The sequence below is a fragment of the Coturnix japonica genome, chromosome Z (assembly GCF_001577835.2).
Source record: "Coturnix japonica isolate 7356 chromosome Z, Coturnix japonica 2.1, whole genome shotgun sequence".
Taxonomy (NCBI): Eukaryota; Metazoa; Chordata; class Aves; order Galliformes; family Phasianidae; genus Coturnix; species Coturnix japonica.
Genome location: NC_029547.1, coordinates 48,266,189 through 48,274,580, shown reverse-complemented (window position 1 = coordinate 48,274,580; position 8,392 = coordinate 48,266,189).

Here is an 8,392-nt window from a genome sequence, read left to right as displayed (position 1 = left end):
ATGCCCAATTTGTGGAGTTGTATGAACTTACTTAAGTTTCTTTCTGTTGTTATTCTCTTTTTTTATTTGTTTTGTTTGTTTGTTTCTTTTTAAAACCAGTGTGAGTCTACTTTTGAATTTCTGAAATATCTAGTGAATGTGTGTGCTAACTAACATTGGCAATAAATTATGTGAATGTATAGCACATTTTTTTGGAAAAATTATTAATTGAGAAAATGATGGGAATGTCCCGGATTTTAGTATGTCTAGTGAGTCTCTTGGGAAACATCTCAAAGTGAAGAAGTGGGGAAAAAAAAAAAAAAAGATTAGTTCAATTTAGTTTTGCCGCGGTCTCCTTTATGCAATCTAAAAATGACTGACAGCAGTGGTTCCAGCTTGTTCTCATAATCAAGTCATCCAGAATAAAAACAACACAGACTGTACAGCTTCCATCACATTACAGAGACTCTTGGGGCTTCCCAGAGGGTTGCAGACGTCAAGAAGCCTTGCAGAATTCACTCTGAAAAAGCAATGGCTGCACAGTGAGCAAGTACATATCTCTCCTCTCAGGTCAGTCCTTGATATGCTTCAGGTATTGCCAAGACCCCTTTGATTAGTGGCTCCTGCAGTGGGTGGGCATGCTGGAGTTCTCTAAGCCTGTGGAGATGGTGATTTGAAGTCAGTAAAACAACATCCGCTGGGCACTCTCTGTCTTGCAGTATAGTGTGTTATAAGCTCACCAGTGGCACCAGGACTGTACAAGCTGTTTGATGTGTCGTTGCTAGAAAAGAAAATGTACGCAATTAAGTGACAAACTATTTAAGTTCTTTTCACAGTAACATTGTAAAGAGCCAAATAATAATCCTTTCAGAGCCCCAAACTTTCCTTTACAACTAGTGATGAACATTGGTTGCTGAGGCAATGAATGAGGATTTAAGCAGGTCTGGATATAATCCATCTCCATTTTTCTTCGTTATCAAAAGTGGTTTTATGGTGGGTAATTGTTGAAAGTGCTTAAAGTGTTGAAGGGTCTTTTTCAGAAAAAGCATAAGTGCTCTGGTAAAAATGATTCTGCTGTTGTATGTAATGTTAAGAAGGTAAACTGTTGTGCTGTTTAATTATGAAAAAGGCTGCTAGGATGCAAATGTGCAGACCGCATGGATCTGTTCCTCATGACTACAGGCTGTGCCTCACATTTCAGGATTTCCAACCTTGTATTCCCATAGCTGACACCATCTCCTGCACTCCTACCCGGTCTGCAAAATATATGGAGCTGTGAAAATGATAGTGGCGTCAAGGCTCAAACAGCAGTTTTAACCTTCTGTGCACTGCTTGCAGCCTGGGTGATCTCGTTTTCATAGTACAAGAGCATCAGCAGAAAATTTGAAATATCTATCCAGTGCACAAGATCTCTGCAACTTCTGACCACTGAAATCACACAAATGTGGTAAGGAGAAAGAGACAGCAAATGTTGCCTGGCCTTCTAAGGAGTAGAAGCCTCTGAAAGTTTCACTGAATCTTCAGTATAGTGGAATCATCCAACACAGCTATTGAAATCATTGGGTTGTGTTACTATTTTCAGTTCTCGCAGCTTGGTGAGGAGGCTTGCAAATTGCATTAGCACAGCCAAAAAAGACATCTTTTTGTTGCTTAAGTATTTCTTCTCCATCTTCAGCTTTAAGATGTTGTTTGTATGGCAGCAGTACTGTAGTGAAAACAGGAAAAAAGCACAAACCAAACCACAACAAAACAACCAACCAACCCAACAAGCCAACTGAAAACAGAGCAAAACAAAACCAAGCCCAGTCACCTCATAGGGAGGAAGTTTGTTTTCATCTAAGAAGCTCAGGCTCAGACTTGACCAAGCAGAGATAGATGTGTGAGAATGGTGCCCTTTGTACTGAGCCTCCTCACTTTCCTACAATAGTACAAAACCATATGCCTCACTGTGAACGTAACTTCAGATAGACTTGCCTTTACTTATAAAGTACGTTATCTGGAATGATGGAACAATTCCCAGTCAACCTGCTGGGTGGTTTGAGAAATGAGTATTTATTTTATTTTTTGTTAAATCATATCCTAAGTACTTCTGCATGTGCTTCTTTTATATGAAGATCTCCAGTATCTTGTCAGTTTTAATTTATTTCAGTGTTCATCTCTTCTTGAATCTTGTTTTCATGGAGGAGCAAGCCACCAGCCTTTTTTTCCTGTTTTTCCTCATGTTCCATGGTTACACTCCTACTTATTGGCATTTTTGTTAGGGAGCAGTTACAGATTCAGTTGTGATTTGGAGCTGTGCAGGGATCCTTCGAGAATCTGCAAACCAGGAGGCACAACAGGCACTGGTTGGCAAAAGGATGCTGGGGACAGTAGCCCAAAGGCAGGGGCATGGTGAGTCACCAAGCGTCACACAGAACTGCAGAAATGTTGGCCCTGGTGGCTGCCCTGCCTTACCAGGATTTCCTGCTTTTCCTCTGCTTGGATGAGGATCACAGAATCACAGAATTGTAGGGGTTGGAAGGGACCGCTGTAGATCATCATGTCCAAACCCTCTGCTAAAACAGGCTCCTTAAAGCAGGGTGCACAGGAAAGAATTCAGGTCGGTTTTGAATATCTCCAATAAAGGAGACTCCACAACCTCTCTGGGCAATTAGCTCCTGAGCTGTCACCCTCACAGAAAATAAGTTCTTCCTCATGTTCAGAAGGAACTTCCTATGTTCCCATCCCCTCCCACTTGGCTACTACCCTTTAGATATTTATAAGCAGTGATGAGTTCCCCTCACAGTCTTCTCTTCACCAGGCTGAACAGAACCAGGTCTCTCAGTCTTCTGTTTTTGAAAAGGTTGTTGGGATGTTTTCCTTTTGATAATATTCTTATTGTACTCTTCTGGGTTTTTCTTTTCATCCTTCCCACCCCACTTCTGATTTGGATTTGGATTTGTTACCTCCAATTGTCTTTAAAGCAATCTAAGAGAAACTGCATTTCTGACTATAATTTCATGAACAATAATGGTACAGCATTGTGCTTCAGTAAAGCTTGAAATGTTACTGTTTTGTACAACCTATTTCATTATTTATTGCAGATCTAGATAAATGAAAAACTACAAAGCAAATATTTCCTCTCCAAAGTGACACTAAGTTTTAGTGACATCATTATTCACCTCCAAAGAAATGTACTAGCCTTGTAACAATTAAAAAGATGAGCTTTTGTGTTTTCGTAGAGTGACTGCCCATCAGTCCAAGAGGTATGCCATTAGGTAGAAAGCACTGAATCAAAAGATTGTTCATTTGAAATAGGTGTGCCTGCATTAGAGGTGTTGGTATTTTCTACCCTTATCTGAACATTAAATGTGCTTTTTAAAAATGCACCTGTAGAATTTGTATTGAAAAGAGATAGGTGCCTACTGCTCTCTGCTCACACAGTCACAATCACTGTCTAGGCAGGTATTCATCCACTTGGTAACAACTCACAGTATTACAGAATATTGATACCAGCCTGTTTCCAGTATGTTCATGTCTTCCTTTTACTGATGAGCCCAAAATTTGTCGCAGTTCTCTAGGTATGGCCTCACCAATGCTCAGGAAAGACCACTTCTCTCAGTTTGCTGGCATCTCTCCTCCTAAAGTAGTCCAGAATAGCAGTAGCTTTCTTTTGTACATGGATAGCTCATGGGCAGCTTGGTGTCTACCATGTCCTACTTTGCAAAGTTGTTTGACATCTGGTCAGCCCCCAGCATGTGCTGGTGCCTGAGGCAATTCCTCTGCCCATGCAGGACTCAGTGCTTTCCCCTGTTGAACTGCATGAGGTCCTTGTCAGTTCATTTCTCCAACTTTTTAGGGGCCTTTCAGATAGCAGTGTGACTGCTATGGTGAATCAGCCATACATCCCCAGATTTGTGTCATTTGTGAGCTTAGTGATGGCACATTGTATCCCATCAATCTGTTCATTAATGAAGACATCGGGGGCATATTGCTGGTTACTGGCCTCCAACTAGACTTTGTGCCAGCAGTTCCTGATTTCCAGGCCCAATGATTCAGGTACTTTTCAAACCACCTCACAGTCTGCCCATCTAGCCCACAAATCATCCACTCCTTAGCCTTAATGAACTCAGAGTAGACCATATCCAGTACTTCTTGTCATGTACCACGCCAGTCATTTTATTTCAGAAGCTTGTCATGTTTACAAATAATGATTTCCCTTTGGTGAATCTATGCTGTCTATTCCTGGCCATTTTCTCATTCTTCATGTGCTTGGAAATGTTTTCCAGGATTACCTACTGCATCACCTCCCAAGAGACTGAGGTGAGGCTGACTTGCCTGCATCCTTCTTCTCAAAGAAATAAGAGACATTTCCAGACATCCTCCAGTGCCTGGTGTTTTTCTCATTTCCATTGATCTTACACTGATAAACATACATGGCCTCACACTGATATCCAGCACCTAATCTAGTACTTATGGTTGCATCCCACTAGTCTCCATGGACTTCTGAGCAACCAGTTCACTCAGGTATTCTGTCTCTTGATTTTTTCTACTGCAGCATGAGTTTTCCTTGCTCCACACTTTCCTCCAGGTCTCCAAGTCCCTGGGTTTTGAATGCCATGTTTAATTGTAAAGTATCTTTTAAAGTATTTATTTAATCATTCACAAGGGAGTTACAGCTGACATTAGTTTTGTAATGGTATGCTTCTCTGTTGAAATATTCCTTCCCATGTTTTCCTCTAAGCCAATGAAAAGTCTGTATCCTTTTCGTGATTCTGGTTTTATAAGTGGAAGGCTTGAAATGAAATCATGAGTGTAAATGAAGATCATTAATTGCTTAAACCTAAATTACTCAAACTGAGCAGCTCAGGAGCATGGGTACAAAGTGAGAAGAAAAGCTGGGTCCCAGGACCTAATCTGTGCTCTTATAGTCCCCTCATGATCATAGGACTTGTGCTCTTAGGATATTGTTTTTGTTCTCTTTTCTTGGACAGACAAGTGAATCCATCACAAACATTTCCTCAGGCATTGCATTACTGCCTCTGTGCTGGATAACTGTGTATGCAAAGATCTGTTCCTCCTACTTGCACCCTGCCTCATATGCTGAACAATGCTGTCCTAGCAAAGCATAACACATCCAGCCTGGCATTCCCCAGCCACCATTCCTCACAGAGAGGAAAGTTCTCCAGATGTGTGAAGCTCTAATTGCATTGGAGCACGTTTTGGTCCTGAAACTCCATCTCAGCCACAGTGACTGTGCTTTCCTGCTATATTAGTCTCAGCTGTACTGCTACTGCAGGACTCATTACAGCTATTTAACTTATTGAGGGTGTGGAACGGGAAAGAAGAGAGGAAAGACATTTCTCTTCTGAAGATTTCTATTGTGGGTTTGTTGTTGCTGTTGTTGTTTTAAACCTTTGTTTATCTACTATGTGAAGAAACAAGGAAGCAGAAGAGATTCTAACTCAGGATGTGATAAAGAGGTATTTGTTTCCTCACCCAACAACACTGATCAAACTGGAGGCAGAACAGCTTATTCATTTTCATGCTGCTGTTCCAAATCGGTGCCACCTGTCAGTGGAATTAAACCTGATAGATTCCTTCAGCATCACAAGATGCCAGTGGACATTGGCTCTGTAGCCTTTTCTGTTGGAAGAGCATCTCCATGGTGAATGTATTTCTATCCAAAATTATTTCTGCAATATAGAAAACAGGTAGAGAATCTCCCACAATTTGAGATGAATATGGTGTAAGTAGAAATTTCCTGACTTGGTGTAATAAGGGTGCAATTTCTGAGAGCAAAATGCTGTGATTCAGTAATGTTTGCAAAGTGCTGGGTAGTGATGTCTTGGCTTGACTGAGTGCTGTGAGCGTCTGCTTAACTTCAAACTGTGTGTGAAAGTATTGCCAACCAAAGTAACAGTTTTGTTTGATCCTCTGGTATATATTTGACTTTAAGTACACTTCAGTAGGAGGTATGAAGAGGTGATCTTTCAAAACTCACAAAAATCAGAAAATATCCTGATCTGGAAGGGTCACATAAAGATCACAGAGTCCAGCTCCTGGCTTCACACAGTCCAACACCACCCAAAACAAAAAATAAAAAATGTAAGCCAGAAGGAATGTCTGGAAGGACCAAATGAGTGAGGAAAATATTTTCCTGAGAGCATGCAATTATTACATTTCTATTATAGTCATAATGAAACATAAACATTTCAAAAGTCTTGTATGTGCCCTATCTTAAAACAAATAGATTTAATGAGGATTAGATGTTCAGAAAACAGTCCTTTTTCAGTAAAATACTCTATTTTCCTGACCTATTTGTTTCCATAACCTCAAAAAGCTGTACAGAAAAGAAATGTCCTATAGAAAAATGCTAAGCTCAGCAGAATGTGGTCTAAAAATTGCCCTGACTTTAAAACTTCAAATTATAATGTTAAAAAAAGCAAAAGTATTGCAGTAAGCTATAAAACATATACAGGTCTTGTGAATAGATTTTTTAAAAGCAAGAAGCTGCTAGGTATTAAGTTCCTGCAAAACCAAGATCCTAATAATACCAATTCAGAAACTGATTGTACCGATTGATGATGGAAAATCACTGCTAGCTGTTCTTCTTGGGTTCTCTGCAGTTCAGAGCCATTTCCCTCGGTGAGTGAGTTGTCTAGACCTCCATGGGCACAGGATTTCCAGCTGCTCTGCTTTTGTCTGGTTTGGATTCAAAGCACCTTTATCTTCAAGGATTTCAGGTCCTGGAGTCTGCTTTTTTGCCTTTTTCAGTGACTGCAGCAAGTATTCAAGCTGGAAAAGGAACTTCTCAATTGTGAGGATTGTGTGGAAGTACAATGCTAGTGTTCCTGGAGCAGTTTTTCTACTAACTCTTCCATATGCAGTTTCTGAAATCTTGCCATTGTTCAGACCCAGAGCTGATCAAAGCGGGGGATATCTGGTTGCAGATAAATCCTGTAGCCCTGAAGGGAAAACAGAGGCTATTTTCCCAATGAGTGGTTTTGCTTATTCCTCTACCACAGCAAAATGGCTATAACAACATTCCCCACCTTCTTTTTAACCTAACTGAATTACCAAGAAAAGTTCAGAGCAAGGAAGAGTCTGACATGCTGTCTGTAGATCCAGGATCCTTCTTTCACTTCTTGGATCCTAATCCCTTTAGGCTGGAGGGTAACTGATCCAATACTTTGTCCTGTGTCTTAAATCTAAGTGTATGCAGTTTTTAAACCAAGCCCAAGATTCTTTTTATCCTTGGGTGCAATATTGTGCAGTGTTAGATACCCTATGATTTTTCAGTCTGTGCTGCAATGCTGCTGCATTTCAAAGTTTCCATCCTGCAGATGGCTTATAACGTTTGCTAAAAATACTGCCCACACTTTTTCTACCATGCACTATTCTTAGCAGCGTTGCTCTGGAACAACATCTCCTTATTTGAAGCCATTTTGTCACTAGGGAAAACAGAACAGACCGCTCTGAATACCTGCACTGGATTTCCTCCTGGATGTCTCCAGATGTATCCTCCTTCTCATGGGGAAGCTGTGCCTTGTGGGGAGCACACCACTCCTCTCCAGTATGCTGCAGTCAGAAAGCTGGGTTGAATATGATGGCAGTATCAGGCAGCTCTTCTCCTCTTTGGGACCAAGGAATAGGTATTTTGCCCAGGGCTCAGCATTATCAAGAGGGATAACCATTGTGCAGAGAGAGGAGGTAAGATGACCTTGTGTGTTTGCATTGGCACATTTCACCAGATCAATATATGGCAGTCACACAGCTCTGCTGTACAAGAGATGCCTGCAGCATTTTCAGCCTATTTTTCATTCCTACATGGGAACTCGTGACCTCGCAGTCCTTGCATCTGTGGCACTCCCTAAGAGAGGATCAAAAGCATGAAATATAGCACTTTCACAGCAGTAGATTATAGACAGAGGAAATACTGGAATGCAATTTCCCACCAACTGGAAAGCAGTAGAAACATTTTAGCTGTTGGAAGAGGGCTGTGCATAGAGATTTGGAGTGAGAATGAGTGTAGTGGCCAGAAGAGTTGTAATTGCTGGCTCTAAGCAGGCCAATGCAGCCCTCTGAGCAAAGTCTGAGAAGGAGGCCTGCAGCACAAAAAGGAGGAAGACAAGGCTGCTGTTGAAAAGCCACTACAAACACCTCTTTATTGTTGAGGCAGATATGGATAGTAAAAAAACCTGACTTTGTACATAACTCTGCTGTTGAATTGTTTGAATACATCCCTGCAATTGTTTTTTCTTCCCTGAATACTATCAGTAGAAACTTTTGAATCATAGAATCACTAAGATTGGAAAAGACATCTAAGATCATCCAGTCCAGCTGCTCACCTATCACCACCACTAAACAAACCACGTCCCTCAGTACAAAAACTAAACATTTCTTGAGCACCTCCAGGAATGATGACTCCACC